The sequence below is a fragment of the Cebus imitator genome, unplaced genomic scaffold, assembly GCF_001604975.1.
Source record: "Cebus imitator isolate Cc_AM_T3 unplaced genomic scaffold, Cebus_imitator-1.0 Scaffold77, whole genome shotgun sequence".
NCBI lineage: Eukaryota > Metazoa > Chordata > Mammalia > Primates > Cebidae > Cebus > Cebus imitator.
In genome coordinates, this window is record NW_016107392.1 from 4,346,910 (window position 1) to 4,363,773 (window position 16,864).

Genomic DNA, 16,864 nt, shown 5'->3' on the forward strand with positions numbered 1-16,864 from the left:
CACTACATATACCACTCATGCCACACACTCACACCACATTACACACTCCACACACTAATACACCACTCACACCACACACACCACACCACACACCCCACACACTACATACACCACTCACACCACACACACCACACCACACCACACACCCACCCCACACACTACATACACCACTCACACCACACACCCCACACACTACATATGCCACACACTCACCCCACACACTACATACACCACTCACATCACATCACACACTCACACTACATTACACCCCACACACTATGTACGCCACTCACACCACATCATACACCCCACACACTACATACACCATTCACACCACACACTCATGCCACACACTCATTCCACACATACCACACACTATATACACTGGTCACACACTCACACCACATACACTACCCATCCACCCTACACACTACATACATCACTCACACCACACACTCATGCCCCACACACACTCATGCTACACACACCACACAGTCACACTACACCACTCACACCACACCTGCCACACACACCACACACATACTACATACACATATCACACACCACACATACACCATACATACACACACTGCACCCCACACACTACACACACATCACACACACACTGCACCACCACACACACAGCACACAGCACACTCTGCATCATACACTCATGCCACTCATTCACACCACACACTCAGACCATACACACATTGCAGCACCACATACACCACACTCTGCACCACACACTCACACCACACACACTACACCACACTCAGACCACACACACACACACACACACACACACAGGATCACACACACACATTGTACCACAGATGCTGCAGCACACCACACACACATAATGCACCACACACATTTCACACACACAACACCCACACATTTCATACACAGCATTTGCACATACACATGCCACCATCAACCACACGTTACACAGGCACACTACATCCTTCACCACGTGCATACATGACAAAGTGCACCTATATACCAGCCATGCCCACAAGACCACCCTCTCATGCGCACACTACCACACACGCACACACGCTGCACCACACTGGAGTTACGCCTCCAATAAATGTGAGCACGGACTTGTGAACAACCTGAAAGAATAAAGGGTACAAGGCTTTCCGCCGCTGGCACGACTGGGGTGCATTCAGACCCTAAATAAGGTTTGCATCTCCTGGATTTTGGGAGACCTCAGGGAGCTCTGTCCCCACTTCCCGTGAGCATCACAGGACTTCTCTCGCCACTTGTGACCAGGCCAGGGCAGAAGCCGCCCCTCCCAGCTGGAATTCCACCCCCACAGGCCTGCTCCAGCCCCTCCTATCTCCCTCTGACGCACGCACTTTGGCACCTTCCTGTCTTGGAGGACCCTGCCCTCAAAGGGCCCCCTTCCGCCTCTCCTTGGATAAGCTCAGGTTATCTGCCCATCTGCTGGCCACCTGACTGTTTATCTTCTTAGGGCTTTCTTCCTGAAATAGCTCAGGGTTATCTAAGCTGTGGGTGTGGGCCCGCCTGCCTGACAGCCTCCTCCACCCCTCCAGGGAGGGTGACCCCTCATCCCTGGAAGTCCTTCTCCTTTAATCCAGACCTGAATTCCACAGTTATTAGACCAAGCTGGAGCTCTTCCGTACCTCCGCCTCCATCAAGCTCCCCCTCGTGTCCAGGACAGTACCCGAGGGCTTCTGCCCTCCCTTGGGGAGGTGGTCAGGGCTCACGAGCTGCCCAGTTACCGCTTAAAGTTGCCAAATTCAAAGCCAAGCACATCGAAACCTTCTACCTCTCCTACACTGCCGTTCCAGCAGTCATGTCAAAGACCTGGTGTCCAATAGTTCGCTAGGGTGACTACAGCTAACATCAATCATTTGTCCACTTTAACTTAGCAGCTTAGCCTGGCGGGTGACAGGCGCCTGTAGTCCCAGCTACTCAGGAGGCTGAGGGAAGAGTACTGCTTGAGCCTGGGAGTTTGAGGCTGCAGGGAGCCATGATTGCGCCACTGCACTTTAGCCTGGGAGACAGAGAAACACCCTTTCTCCAAAACAATAGCTAGAAGATGATAATTCAAATGTTCCTAACACAAAGGAAAAATAAATATCTAAGGTGATAGATATCCCAATTACCCTGATTTGATAATCTGAATTATCAAACTATCACATATACCCTGAAAACACATATACTTATTACGAGCCACCATGCTCAGCTGATTTTTTAATTTTTATTTTTATTAAAGATGAGGTCACGCTTTGTTGCCCAGGCTGGTTTTGAACTCCTGGTCTCAAGAAATCCTCCTGCCTCAGGCTCCCAAAGTTCTGAGATTACAGGTGTGAACCACTGCACCGATCCTAAGCATGCTTCTGTATTTATTTGAGACAGGGTCAGGATCTCTCTCCCAGGCTGGAGTGCAACGGCATGATCTTGGCTAACTGCAGCCTGGAACTCCCAGCTCAAGTGATCCTTCCACCTCAGCCTCCCTAGTAGCTGGGACTGCAGGCGTGCACCACCATGACTGTCTAATATTTTTGGATTTTTTGTAGAGACAGGAATTCACCATATTGCTTAGCCTGGTCTGGAACTCCTGAGTTAAAACAATCTGACCGAATTGGCCTCCCAAAGTGCTGGGATTACAGGTGTGAGCCACCTCACCCGGCCCAAGCATGCTTCTTTAAAACAAGTCCAGGGGTGGTGGCTAGCACCTGTAATCCCAACACTTTGGGAAGCTGAGGTGGGCGGATCGCCTGAGGTCAGGAGTTTGAGACCAGCCTGGCCAACATAGTGAAACCCTGTCTCTACTAAAAATACAAAAATTAGACAGGCATGGTGGTGAGCACCTATAATCCCAGCTACTCAGAAGACTGAGGCAGGAGAATTGCTTGATCCCGGGAGGCAGAAGTTGCAGTGAGCCGAGATCACACCACTGCACTCTAGCCTGGGCAGCAAAGCAAGACTCTATCTCAAAAATAAAATAAAATAGTTAGGCGCAGTTGCTCATGCCCGTAATCCCAGCACTTTGGGAGGCCAAGGCTGGCAGATCACGAGTTCAGGTGTTCGAGACCAGCCTGGCCAACATAGTGAAACCTCATCTCTACTAAAAATACAAAAATTAGCCAGGCACAGTGGCACACGCCTGTAGTCCCAGCTACACGGGAGGCTGAGGTGGGAGAATCACTTGATCCTGGGAGGCAGAGGTTACAGTGAGCCAAGATCGCGCTACTGCACTTCAGCCTGGGCAAAAGAGCAAGACTCTATCTCAAAAAATAAAATAATGAAATAAAATAAAACAACACCACCTTTCTCAGACTCCAGCATAAAATCTCAGTCGCCTTCTTGAGCCCTTGCCACCGCAGCAGTGACCCTCACCAGCACCACTGCCCACACCCAGGCCCTCAGTCCTTCCAAGCCACAGTCCTCAGACACCCTCCCACCAGGCACTGGGATTCCAAGTCTCCTACATCACGCATCACAGAAATAGATTTACGCTGTCATTTCCCCTCGGCACTTCCCTGCTCGAGAACCTTCTGTGGCTCCCTGTTTCTGATTGCATCAAGTCTGAACACATGTGTCTGGCTCTCAAGGCTCACCTCCACTTGTCTAACATCCAATCCCATGACTCTGTAAGTATTGCCCCCAGCAAACCCCACAAAAGCATGCTCTTGGGGCTTCTATGCCTCTGCCTGAGCCAGCAGTATTTCCTCTACCTTGTCAAGACTTCCTCCCACTCCAAGTCCTAGTTCTGTTAAGTCCTTTTCCAGTCTTCCCATCATTCATTGATTCAGCTTATTTTGTTTTATTTTACATTTGAGACAAAGTCTCGCTCTGTTGCCCAGGCTGGAGTGCAGTGGCACAATCTTGGTGCACAGCAACCCCCACCTCCCAGGCTTAAGTGATCCCCCCACTGTAGCCTCCCTAGTAGCTGGGTCTACAGGCATGTGCCACCATGCTCAGCTAACTTTTTAATTTTTTTGTTTTTTGAGGCGGAGTCTCGCTCTTGTTGCCTAGACTGGAGTGCAATGGCGCAATCTTGGCTCACTGCAATCTCCACCTCCCTTCAAGCGATTATCCTGCCTCAGCCTACGGCGTAGTGGGGATTACAGGCATGTGCTACCACACCTAGCTAATTTTGTATTTTTAGTAGAGACAAGGGTTTCTCAATGTTGGTCAGGCTAGTCTCAAACTTCCGACCTCAGGTGATCTACCTGCCTCGGCCTCCCAAAGTGCTGGGATTACAAGCGTGAGCCACCGTACCCGGCCAATTTTTTTATTTTTAAAGGCAGAGTCTCACTATATTACCCAGGCTGGTCTCTAATTGCCGGGCTCAAGAGATCCTCCCACTTTGGCCTCCCAACATGCTGGGATTATAGACGTGAGCCACCATGGCCAGCCCATTCAGCCAATTTTAACTGAGCACTTACTATGGACTGATGTGGCAGGTACTGCCTCTGCCAGCCTCTCCTCTGAGCTCCAACAGCATGAGTCACTCCTTCCACACACTTGGGCACAGACCCCGGGGGTCTTATCATGTGCCACATTATAGGCCTTGCGTCTCACCAATCATGTCACAAGCTACATGACAGCAAACTTGTCTCCACATCTTCTGTGTCCCCCATGGCCCTGGCTCTCCAGTTGGGAACTTCGCAAACCACAGGCTTTCATGTTTTCCTTTGGAAGACTAGCACAGAACTGCCAACTTTTTATTTTATCAAACGAACACATTTTTTAATTACGTGGTCATAAACGAAGGCACATTTTAACACTAAGAACGGAGAAAGAACATAATCCTAGAATAAACTTTTGAAATCACTGCTGTATTGCTAAGCTTATTCCATTTCTAAAGTTGCTTATTCAACTTTGAATGGAATAAGCTTAGCAGTATAGAAAAACTCACCACATTTTTCTTTTTCTCTGTTTCAGAAAGTCTCAGAATAAAAGGACAATCTTTTCCACGGAATAAATTTAGCCAGATGGAAAATTCGTCACATGTCTTTTTCAGTTCACAGGGGGCAGGTGGCCACTTTATCAACATCCATCCCAGCATTTGGGAGCCACTGTCTACAGCCCCTCACCAGGGCTGAGCTCCGCTCAAGTGAGTGGAGTGGTCCTTTGATCTCTTGCTTTGGTTATTGGCGGGAGAAGCTATCCTGAGTGTCCTCTCACCAGATGGGGCCTGGCATCCACGGACATGTCTGGCCTATGTCTGACCCCACACTCAGCCTTCTATCCCCTTAGACTTTGTCTCAGACATTTGCCTTGATTTTTTTTTTTTTTTTTTAATGAGCCCTGCCTAAGCAGGACATCAAAAAATTCAGTTATAAACTCATCATTGTTCCTCTCCACGGAAATCTTTAGTAAAAGGCGAAAGATTTATTCGTTACGAAGAGAAACCAGAGCATTGTCTTGATTTATTTTTAAGACAGAGCCCAGGCTGGAGTGCAATGTCGTAATCTTGGCTCACTGAAACCTCTGCCTCCCAGATTCAAGCGATTCTTCTGCCGCAGACTCCCGAGTAGCTGAGATTACAGGCATCCGCCACCATATCCAGCTAACTTTTGAATTTTTAGTAGAGACAGGGTTTCACCATGTTGGCCAGGCTGGTCTTGAACTCCTGACCACAAGTGATCACCCGCCCGAGCCTCCCAAAGTGCTGAGATTACAGGTGTGAGCCACCGCATCCAGCCCATTTGTCCTGATTTTGTGCTCCTGGAAGCTGGACTCTGTAGGCAAGCAGGTGTTTGTGACACTCATTGCTTCCTACTCTTGGGCAGTGAAACCCTTGAGTCTCAGGGGAGCCAGGAGGGAGGGGGCATCTGGAGTGGTGGACAGGAGTGAGAAGCAAATGAGTCCCAGACACAGACACCCCCAGCCCACAGCCACAAGGCTCCTAGGGTGAGAGCCCTGATCTTCAGTCCCCGCCCCTGGGGCTCTGCCCTCTCCCTTCCCTCTCTGAGTGGGGCTTCTTCAGGAGGGAATTGCAGCCTCAACTTTCCACTGCTCAGCCCTGCATCCTTGAAGCCGCTTCCATAAAAAGCCAACACTGCCTGGATGGGAGAGACAGAGAGAATTTTTCCAGAGGATGTGTGTGTGCATTGTTGGGAGCAGAGAGCATTTCGGTGAACCCCGGGTCACAGCACAGCCTGACAAATGGCAGGAAGTTCAGGACTTGGGTCTGATATTTTTTGCACAAAGGCCCCATAGCCCAGCCAGGTGAGCTGGGCCCAGGGACAGACACAGGGGCCACCGCCCGGCACTTCCTGCCCTTTGTTGGCCCGTGGGACAGCCTTCCCGGCGCTCCAAATGGCCTTTCTTTGGTGCCTGACTCCTGTGCTTTATTTATGGAGAGGAGCTCCTCAATATAGAAACGGGTGGGCCAGGAGCCGGCGGCAGGATGTGGGAATGCAGACTGGCAGGATGCCTTACAGCGGGGACAGGGTTGCCTAATTGAAAGAAGGTGGCCATGGACACCCGATCATAAGCCTGCCTGATATTTATGTATCTGATGAGATGTTCCACACGCTCCCCTGGCACGTTTCAGGGCATCACAGCCTGCCCTGGCATCAGGCCTCCCTGTGGCCCCACCCTTGGGTTCTCATGGCCTGGTTGGCCTCCGCCTAGGTGTGAGTCAGGTCACCTGCCCCAATCCTCCAAGGCTATGTGGGCTTCTTGGAGGAAGGGGCCATTTCTGTCTTCCATAGGAGAACCTCTGTTGCTGGCATCCTGAGGATCAGCCAGATACCTGGGGGGCGTGTTTGTGGGCAACAGTGCACGGAGGACCCTTTCATGCTCCCAGTCTTTTCTTCATTAGCATCATTTCTGGTGGAATTCTTCCCAAAGGCAACCACACATACTTCTACTGTCTCAGATAGAATACTTAGAACAGATTCTGTGCTTTCTTGGAAAATTGGGGTCTCAGTTCTGAGTCCTGGGTGGAGAGGTACAGAAAGCCCTGACAGGTAGGTTTGAGATCCAGGCTCCTATGCTTTTTTGTTTGTTTGTTTTATTTTGAGACAGAATCACGTTCTGTCACCCAGGCTGGAGTGCAGTGGCACGATCTCAGCTCACTACAACCTCCACCTCCCGGGTTCAAGCAATTCTCCTGCCTCGGCCTCCCAAGTAGCTGGGATTACAGGCACATACCACCACACCTGGCTAATTTTTATATTTTTAATAGAGAGGGGGTTTCCCCATGTTGGCCAGACTGGTCTCAAACTCCTGACCTCAAGTAATCTGCCTGCCTCAGTCTCCCAAAGTGCTGGGATTACAGGCGTGAGCCACAGTGCCTGCCCCTAAGCTAACTTTTAAAAACTGATATTGTAAAGGTGGGGTCTTGTTATGTTGCCCAGGCTGGTCTGAAACTCCCAGGCTCAAGCGATCTTCCCAACTCGGCCACCCAAAATGCTGGGATTACAAGCATGAACCACTGCACCTAGCCTAGGCTAATTTTAGACCATTATTTTTTTGTTATTTTTTTTTCAATTTTTAAAATTCTTTTTCATTTAATTAAAAAAATATTTAAAATAATTATTTTTAAATATGGAACGCTTCACGAATTTGCGTGTCATTCTTGCGCAGGGTTCATGCTAATCTTCTCTGTATCGTTCCAATTTTAGTATATGTGCTGCCGAAGCGAGCACGAGACCATTGTTCATGGATCCATCTACAGCAGAAGCTCTTTCTCTTTCAAGTTTCTGACTTCTTGATCTGCTGTAACTATATGCAAATCTAAAGTGAACAGCTCAGAGTAAATATATAAATGCACAGATTTATGTGTGTATCTGAGGCATAATTCTGACTAATCAATGACTTTTTGTTTTCTAATTCTTATTTTTTTCTTTTGTTTGTTTTTTGGTTGTTTTTGTTTGTTGGTTTTTTTTGTTTTTGTTTTTGTTTTGTTTTGTTTTGAGACAGTCTCACTCTGTCTCCCAGGCTGGAGTGCAGTGGTGCAATCTCTGCTCGCTGCAACCTCCGCCTCCCAGGTTCCAGTGATTCTCCTGCCTCAGCCTCCCAATTAGCTGGGATTACAGATGCCTCCCACCACACGTGGCTAATTTTTGTCTTTTTAGTAGAGACAGGGTTTCACCGTGTTGGCCAGGCTGGTCTCAAATGCCTGACCTCAAGTGATCTGCCCGCCTCAGCCCCCCAACACGCTGGGATTATAGGTGTGAGCCGCCACACTCGGCCCCTTTCCTAATTCTTGATCCTATCGTAGAGAAAAGAAGTTGTCAGAAAGCCAAAAGCACCCAGTATGGTGGCTCACGGCTATAATCCCAGCACATTGGGAGTCCGAAACGGGCAGACAACCTGAGGTCAGGAGTTGGAGACCAGCCTGGCTAATATAGTGAAACCCCTGTCTCTACTAATAATACAAAAATTAGCAGGGCATGGTGGCTGACACCTGTAATCCCAGCTACTTGAGAGGCTGAGACAGGAGAACTGCTTGAGCCTGGGAGGTGGAGGTTGCAGTCAGCTAGGATTGCTGCTCCACTGCACTCCAGCCTGGGCAACAGAGCGAGACTCCATCTTAAAAAAGCAAAAAAAGTCGAAAGCACAATGACATACTACTATACCTTGCTAATATATCTCTATTATACCTTTATGGAACACAGTAGGAACTTAATAAATTATTGTTGAATGGGATATCTTCCCTTTCTACTCAAAAATTCGCCCAGGATAGCAGTCTGCCTCATGCAAGTTTATTTCTGAGCAAAAGTGTGAAGTCTGAAGCAGACCAGGCCTGCATGCTTGTTTCACAAAACCCTGCTCCTAACATTCCCTTCCCTTCCTCAAAACCTCTGTCTCTTTCTTGCATGGAGCCTCAGCCCATCATTCCCATGAAGAAAAGGGATAAGGTATTAATTAGGTTATCCTTCCTTCTTAGAATGCAATTTGGAAGCCCCAGACATCTCTAGAGGCCACACAGAGGCATTTCAGGAAGGTGATGCTCAAAAGGTGACAATAACTGGGCCAGGGGTGGCAGCTTACATCTGTAATCCCAGCACTTTGGAAGGCCAAAGTGGTTGGATCCTTTGAGGTCAAAAATTTGAGACCAGCCTGGCCAACATGGTGAAACCCCATCTCTACCAAAAACTACAAAAATTAGCTTGGCCTGGTGGCACATGCCTGTAGTCCCAGCTACTTGGGAGGCTGAGGCAAAAGAATTGCTTGAACCTGGGAGGCAGAGGTTGTAGTTACCTGAGAGTGTACCACTGCACTTCAGCCTGAGTGACAGAGTGAGATCCTTTAAAAAAAAAAAGATAATAATAACTAACTTTTGCACAGACTTGGAAATTCACAGAGCATTCCACATGCTAGTTTCACCTAATTAGCTCTTCCGTCCTGAGATAGTATGGCCCGCATATGACAGGCCAGGTAGGGTTGAGCTATTTTCCAGGATGAATTTTCTAGCCAGGACTTTTCTTGGTGTCTTCACGCATCTTAGCTGGAAGGAAGCCAGGATGGTGAGAGATGGCGGTGTTGGGGAGTCAGGGGGTTACCTCTTTCCACGGGGTAAGGACAGTTATCTTTGAGTGGAGAGAAAAAGTGGGGAGGAGGCAGGAGGCAGCAATCTGGGGGTCTGAAGTAAGACCTGAACTTCCTTATGAGAACAAGGTAATTAGCTGTAGGTTCTGGCGCACGTTGTTTGCCATCGGAGTACCCTGGGATTTGGGATCAGAAGCCGCGAGCTGGACTGGAGCTCTGGCAGCCTTAACTGTCTCACCCTGGAAAAACTTAAACTCTCTGGGCTCCCTATCAATTCCCTTGTCTACAAAAGGAGAATGATAACAGCAACAATATAACAACAACAAGAACAACAATACAACGGCAGCGGCAGCAACACTGCCACGCAGCAATTAATACTTGCGCTCCTTCTTCTTCGCAAGGTCAATATGAAGAACAACAGAGCGCATGCACATGGAAATGCCCTTACGACATAAACCACAATATTCTGTCAGGTTGCCCTTGGTTTTCACTCATCCCACAGATATTAATTGAGCACTTACTGTGCTCTGGGCCCTGAGTTAAACCCTGGGGATTCAATGAAGAAAGAAAAAGAAAGGTATCCTCAGTGCTTGTCCTCATGGGATCAGCCACTTCATTCCTTCACAATTCTCTGTTTTGGAACCACTAGGCTGTGGAGCAGGGTGGGTCACCTCTTTAGGCATCAGTGTCATTAACTGTTGTCACTGTTGCTGTATGAATTAAGTGACTTTGGCTGGGTTCAGTGGCTCACACCTGTAATCCCAGCACTTTGAGAGGTCGAGGTAGGCAGATCACCTGAGGTCAGGAGTTCAAGAAGAGCCTGGCCAACATGGTGAAACTCCGTCTCTACTAAAAAAAAAAATCACAAAAATTAGCTGGATTTGGTGGCGGGCGCCTGTAATCCCAGGTACTTGGGAGGCTGAGGCAGGGAGAATTGCTTGAATCCAGGAGGCAGAGGTTGCAATGAGCCGAAATTGTGCCACTGTACTCCAGCCTGGGTGACAGAGCAAGACTCCATCTCAGAAAAAAAAAGAATTAAGTGACTTAATTATATGAAACATCACATGTGACATAGTGGCTGTCATAGAAGAGGCACTCAGTGATTGTTAGCTTTTTCTCTAAAAGCGTCCTTCAAGATCACACCTCTCTCTGAACAAGAAGACTTAGTCACTGACTAAAATACCTCCCCATGTTCAATGCAGGTGGCTAAGACATTTCAAGGCTCTGCCGCTCCCTGGAGCTCTGAGCTTCAAAGCATTCCATTCACCTTGGTCGTGAGCACGCTCTGTGCTTTGCTCTCTAAATAGACCTAGAGCTTCTGGAAGGTAGGGACTCACCCAGCCAGCCCGGTTCTCCTCCCGTGGTGGGCCCAGGAAGGGACCAGCAAGCTGTCTGCTCTCCAGTCAGTGAGAATGCACTCACAGCTCTGGTTCTGTGAATTTCCCTTCTGGCTTGCCACTGGAGTGTGAAGTGCTCTGACAGCAAGGCCAGGAAGGGTCAGGAAGTGCCTCTGACACTTGCAGTTAAGGAAGGATAATTTAATAGTCTCAGGAACAGTCAATACTCTATTTTCTCTGACAAAACCAGTCCAGGTGTGTAAAACCAGTCACAGAGACTGTGAGCTGCACACTACTCTCTGGCTCCCTGCTTCCAGCTTGTAGGGCCCACCCCAACCCTAGGGAGTGTCTCACATAAGAACACAGTTCTCCAGGCTGGCCACGACCTCCCGCCCTCCCACCATGGTTCCAGGCCCAGATGGCTTCTCTGTGCTAGTTAGGAAAAGGTACTGCATGTTCTGGGCAGCCCACGCCCACCTCAGGGCACAATCGACCTCATCGCTCCTGCAGTGATGGTGGCCACTAGATGCCATGGGTCAGGGCTACCCTGACCTCGATGGAGCTTCTGGCCATCACAGCCTGGGCCACTGAAGCTACCGTGCCCTCTCAGTGCTCAGTAGAGATGTTACTCAAGATGTTACTCCAGCGCTTTTTTTTTTTTTTTTTTTTTTGAGACAGAGTCTTGCTCTGCTGCCCAGGCTGGAGTGCAGTGGCACGATCTCAGCTCATTCCAACCTCTGCCTCCCAGTTCAAGTGATTCTCCTGCCTCAGCCTCCCGAGTAGCTGGGATTACAGGTGCCTATCATCACACCAGCTAATTTTTGTATTTTTAGGAGAGATGGGGTTTTACCATATTGATCAGCTGGTCTGGAACTCCTGACCTCAAGTGATCCACTCACCTCAGCCTCCCAAAGTGCTGGGATTTGCAGGCATGAGCCACTGCACCTGGCCTTTTATTTTATTTTATTTTTATTATTATTACTTTTTTGAGATGGAGTCTCTCTCTGTCACTTAGGCTGGAGGGCAGTAGTGCAGTATAGGCTCATTACAACCTCCGCCTCCCAGGTTCAAGTGATTCTCCTGCTTCAGCCTCCCGAGTAGCTGTGACTACAGGTGTACGCCACCGGGCCCAGTTAATTTTTGTATTTTTAGTAGAGATGGGGTTTTATTATATTGGTCAGGTTGGTCTTGAACTCCTGAACTTGTGATCCGCCCATCTCAGCCTCTCAAAGTGCTGGGATTACAGGCGTGAGCCACCGTGCCTGATCTGGCCTTTTTAAAAAAATACAGGGTCTGCTGGCTTGCGCTAGAGTGGTGTGGTTTTGCTTGTGAGGGTCATAAGATGGTAACGCTCCTGGAACATAGAAATACCGTATCCCACCGTGGGTGAAAGTTCCCGAAGACCTGAAAGATCCAGAGGTGTTCCAGGTCCCGACGCGGCTGTTGGAAGCCATCTTCGGCCGGGAAGGATGTCGAATCCCTTACATCGAACAGGTGAGCAAGGCCATGCTCAAGCTAAAGGCTCTGTAGTCTCCACACTTCACCAAGGTCGTGGTTTACGGCTCCTACATATATAAGCTCCCGGCCAAGTGGATGCTCCAGTCTGTGGCTGAGCGGCACTGCCAGCGCCAGGAACGAGGGATGCTCAAACTTGAGGAAACCATGAATGCCCTCGAACTGGGCCCTTGGATGAAGGGATCCAGCTTCCAGCCAGGATGAAGGCCAGGATGTAGAGACTAGTTTGTGGCCAGAGCTGGAGTGATTTCTCCAGCTTGGTTTAAAATCTGTTACAGCCTGACGAGTTGAGGGAAAATTATCTGTTTAGGGGTTTCTTTTTTTTTTTTTTTTTTGAGACGGAGTTTCACTCTTGTTACCCAGGCTGGAGTGCAATGGCACGATCTCGGCTCACCGCAACCTCCGCCTCCTGGGTTCAGGCAATTCTCCTGCCTCAGCCTCCTTAGTAGCTGGGATTACAGGCACGTGCCACCATGCCCAGCTAATTTTTTGTGTTTTTTTAGCAGAGACGGGGTTTCACCATGTTGACCAGGATGGTCTCGATCTCTTGACCTCGTGATCCACCCGCCTCGGCCTCCCAAAGTGCTGGGATTACAGGCTTGAGCCACCGCGCCCGGCCCTGTTTAGGGGTTTCTAAAGTCTTGTTGTGAATATCTCTTTGATGGTTGCCAATAAAAGTTTTTTCCCCCATTTTAAAAATTAACAATAAAGTTTTAAATCAGTAGGTAAAATAAACAAACAAACAAAAAACAGTGTCTCACTGTCATCCAGCCTTGCCCACCCACACTGAAATGATCTTCCCACTTCAGCCTCCCCTGTAGCTGAGACTACAGATTTGCACCACCATGCGTGGCTGAGTTTTAAAAATCTTTTGTAGAGATGGGGTCTCCCTATGTTGACCAGGCTGGTCTCCACCTCCTGGGCTCAAGCGATCTGCCCACCTTGGCCTCCCAAGTTTCTGGGATTGCAAGCACGAACCACTGTGCCTGGCTTCTTGTTTTGATTTCCTCTGTGATTCAGTCTTCTTGCTGTGGGAGCTGGGCCACAGGACAGCCTGGGAAATAGATACTTTCTGGCCTCAGAGTTGAATCTCCTCTCTGTCCTTGGCCTATAGTTCTAGAACCTGAGTGGTGTGTGACTCTCTCATTCCTATGACAAATTCTCTGCTTGAAGGCTTTTGAACTCTCCGTGTAGCTCCATGCAGGTAAAGGGCTCCATGCAGGTAAAGGAATCCCTCTGATAGACCTGAGTCCCGGGGTAACACAGCCTGGTTTCAAACTGGAGTGCTTGTAATACACAGTCATCCTCGGCTCTCACGATGCTTTCCTCTAATTGCCCTTCCATGCCTGAATGCCCACCTGTGGAGCCTCTGGTGAAACTTTCACTCATAGGTCCTCCTGGAGCATCCACTTTACGTTGCTTTCATGAGTTTTTTTGAGATGGAGTTTCGCTCTTGTTGCCCAGGCTTGAGTGCCATGGGGTGATCTTGGCTCACCGCAACCTCCACCTCCCGGGTTCAAGCAATTCCCCTGTCACAGCCTCCCAAGTAGCAGGAATTACAGGTACCTGCCACCACACCCAGCTAGTTTTGCATTTTTAGTAGAGACAGAGTTTCTCCATGTTGGCCAGGCTGGCTTCGAACTCCTGACCTCAGGCGATCCTCCTGCCTCGACCTCCCAAGGTACTGGGATTACAGGTGTGAGCCACCACACCTGGCCTAGGTCTCAATTTTCTTATCTGTAAAATAGGAAGACAATTGTTTGTTCCTCATAGGTTTGTCGTGAAAATTAAATAATATGTGCTTCAATAGGGCCCAGCACACAGTAAGTGCTCTGCAAACCGTAGCTATTGATCATTAAACTTACCGGACAGACGAAGAAGAAAACATCTTCAAAAACTGAATCCAAGGTTAGAAATCTGGTCAGGCAAGTCCAGGCTCGACAACTGTCTATGGTGCAAGAGGGGCCTCACTCTCTATATTTAGTGTGTTTCAGGTTAAAACCTCACTGCCTGGGGTGGTTTGGTTTCAAAAGTGGAGAGAAAAATGCTCAGGGGTCACGAGAGAAAACTGAGGAGGCTGGGGTTGGGGGTGGTCCTGTGGAGTGGAGACCTGGGGTTATGGGACCCGCAGGGCACTGGGCAGAAGCAGGAAAGTCTCAGAGCTTTATTTCTGTGGACAAAGCAACAAGCCGCAAACCACGGTACTTAACAGTTGCACGGACAATGCAGTTTTTTGGTTTTTTTTTTTTGAGATGGAGTTTCCCTCTTGTCACCCAGGCTGGAGTGGCACGATCTCGGCCCACTGCAACCTCCGCCTCCTGGGTTCAAGCGATTCTCATGCTTCAGCCTCCCGAATAGCTGAGATTACGGGCGTCTGCCACCTCACCCAGATAATTTTTGTATTTTTGGTAGCGATGGGGTTTCACCATGTAGGCCAGGCTGGTCTCGAACTCCTGACCTCAGGTGATCCTCCCTCCTCGGCCTCCCAAAGTGCTGGGATTACAGGTGTAAGCCACTGAACCCAGCAAAACTATAATAATCTTGAGGCACCCTATGATAGAAGATGGGGTGTTCATCCTTGAGTTAAATGAGTTGCCCTGGTCAGTATTAGATATCCACCTGTGCGAAGCCCATCAGAGACTGTAATTAAACAACTAGTAATATAAACATAGTAATATAGCTACAAGGAATGTTTATTTTTCAAAGCTGTTCAACAATTTTTGCCTCCAGAGTTGCAAATCCTCTTTGAAAAGTAATAAGGGCGCTGGGCGTGGTGACTCACGTCTGTAATCCCAGCACTTCGGGAGGCTGAGGCAGGCACATCACTTGAGGTCAGGCATTTGAGACCAGCTTGGTGGACATAGCAAAACCCTGTGCTACTAAAAAGTACAAAAATTAGCCAGGCTTTGTGGCGGGTGCCTGTAATTCCAGCTACTCGGGAGGCTGAGGCAGGAGAATTGCTTGAACCTGGGAGGTGGAGGTTGTAGTGAGCCAAGATCGTGCTACTACACTCCAGCCTGGGTGACAGAGCCAGACTCCGTCTCAAAAACAAAGGGGGGGTCCTGATATCATAAGCCAGCTGATGGCAAACAAAGCACAAAAACATGACATTTTGCTTTTTAAACTACCTTTGGAGGATGATTCATTTATCCAGCCAGTATTTATTGAGCATCTACTAAGGCCAGGCACAGGCTAGGCCCCAGGTATAGGTGTGAAGACAGAGACATGGCCCAAGGTCTCAGGGAGCTCTGAATGTTGTGGGGTAGGGACGCTACTGCACACACAAATAAACCAATGTGGAAATGCATGGCCCACCCGTGCTATAAGGGAAGAGAAGGCAAAGAGCTCCGTACGTTCTCCGATTCTCTAAGTCCGTGATTTTACTCAGGCCCCCAAGCTACTTGATGGTCAGGATTCTTTCCAACTTGAGAATCCTGGAATTCCCACATGGCCCCTGCAAACAGCATGTGCGACGGTGCGGGCAGAGGTGGCTTTGCTTTTTCTTCAGCCCCTCAGCTGCCTCTGCTGCAGGCTGGCCCTCTCGGAGCTGTGGACTCTGTCTTCCTGCCCAGACAGGTAGATCTTACAACCCCAGCTGTGCACTTCGAGTGTGCAACTGTTATCAAGTGCCCTGGTGACATGGGGAAGAACAGTGCTTCAGAAGTTAACGAAGTCATGGGAACCTCCACGGCTAAATCCCAGCCTCGTGTGTTGCTGTCATTTGTCGGTATCTGGGCCGCATGTTTGCTCTAGCGGGTCTGCAGCCCTGTCCCCACGAGTCCCGGCAGGGCTGCTCCAGTTTTACTGTTGAGGGAAGGACACCTGCCTGACTCGATACTTTTCCCAGAAACCGAAGGCCTTGAGAACAGAGTATGTACTCTAAGAGTAGAAAGCATGATGGACTTGCATACATCTGGGCTTGATTTGCGAATCAAACTTCCAGGAAAGGTGAATAGAACCCCGTAGCAATTACTAACCAATCAAGACAGTTAGGAAGCCCCCTGCGCCTGTGAAAGGAAGAGGTGGTGAACAATAGTGTGAAAACACTGGGGTGGAGTGGCAGTTCTGATTTGTGCAGGTGGAGGAAGTAGCCCAGAGCTGAGAAGGATCCTGTGATTACATGGAAAGTTCTGTGTGTGTTTGCCTTCAATGCAGGGCATGGTCTCTTGCGTATTGTATAATAAAGGCTCAGTAACTGGAAACTAAGGCTAAGTACATGTCCATTCTTACTCAGGTTGGGTGGGTCTTTTTGGGGAATCCAGGGTGGTGTGGATTTGAAAAGCTTACAAATGACTTTGGCTAAGTGATTTCAAGAGATTGTGTGGGTGAACCAATCATTTCCTTGAATTTATAAAAACACTAGTAGTCGGCTGGGCACAATGGCCCATGCCTGTAATCCCAAGAGTTTGGGAGCTGAGGTGGGCAGATCACCTGAGGTCGGGTGTTAGAGACCAGCCTGGCCAACACAGTGAAACCCCATCTCTACTAAAAATACAAAAATTAGCCAGGGGTGGTGACCAGCA

The 16,864-nt window shown here is 49.0% G+C and overlaps 2 non-coding genes and 1 pseudogene across 2 annotated transcripts; 1 reads left to right on the top strand and 2 right to left on the bottom strand.

The window, feature by feature from the left end:
- Nucleotides 1-5,288: 5,288 nt before the first annotated feature.
- On the bottom strand, nucleotides 5,289-5,405 carry LOC119471885. Its single transcript, XR_005200985.1, has one exon. It is a non-coding gene; the product is annotated as a U5 spliceosomal RNA (small nuclear RNA).
- Nucleotides 5,406-7,536: 2,131 nt separating this feature from the next.
- Nucleotides 7,537-7,643, bottom strand: LOC119471887. Its single transcript, XR_005200987.1, has one exon. It is a non-coding gene; the product is annotated as a U6 spliceosomal RNA (small nuclear RNA).
- A 1,831-nt stretch (nucleotides 7,644-9,474) lies between these two features.
- LOC108307207 lies at nucleotides 9,475-12,628 on the top strand (annotated as a pseudogene).
- The last annotated feature ends 4,236 nt before the right edge of the window (nucleotides 12,629-16,864 follow it).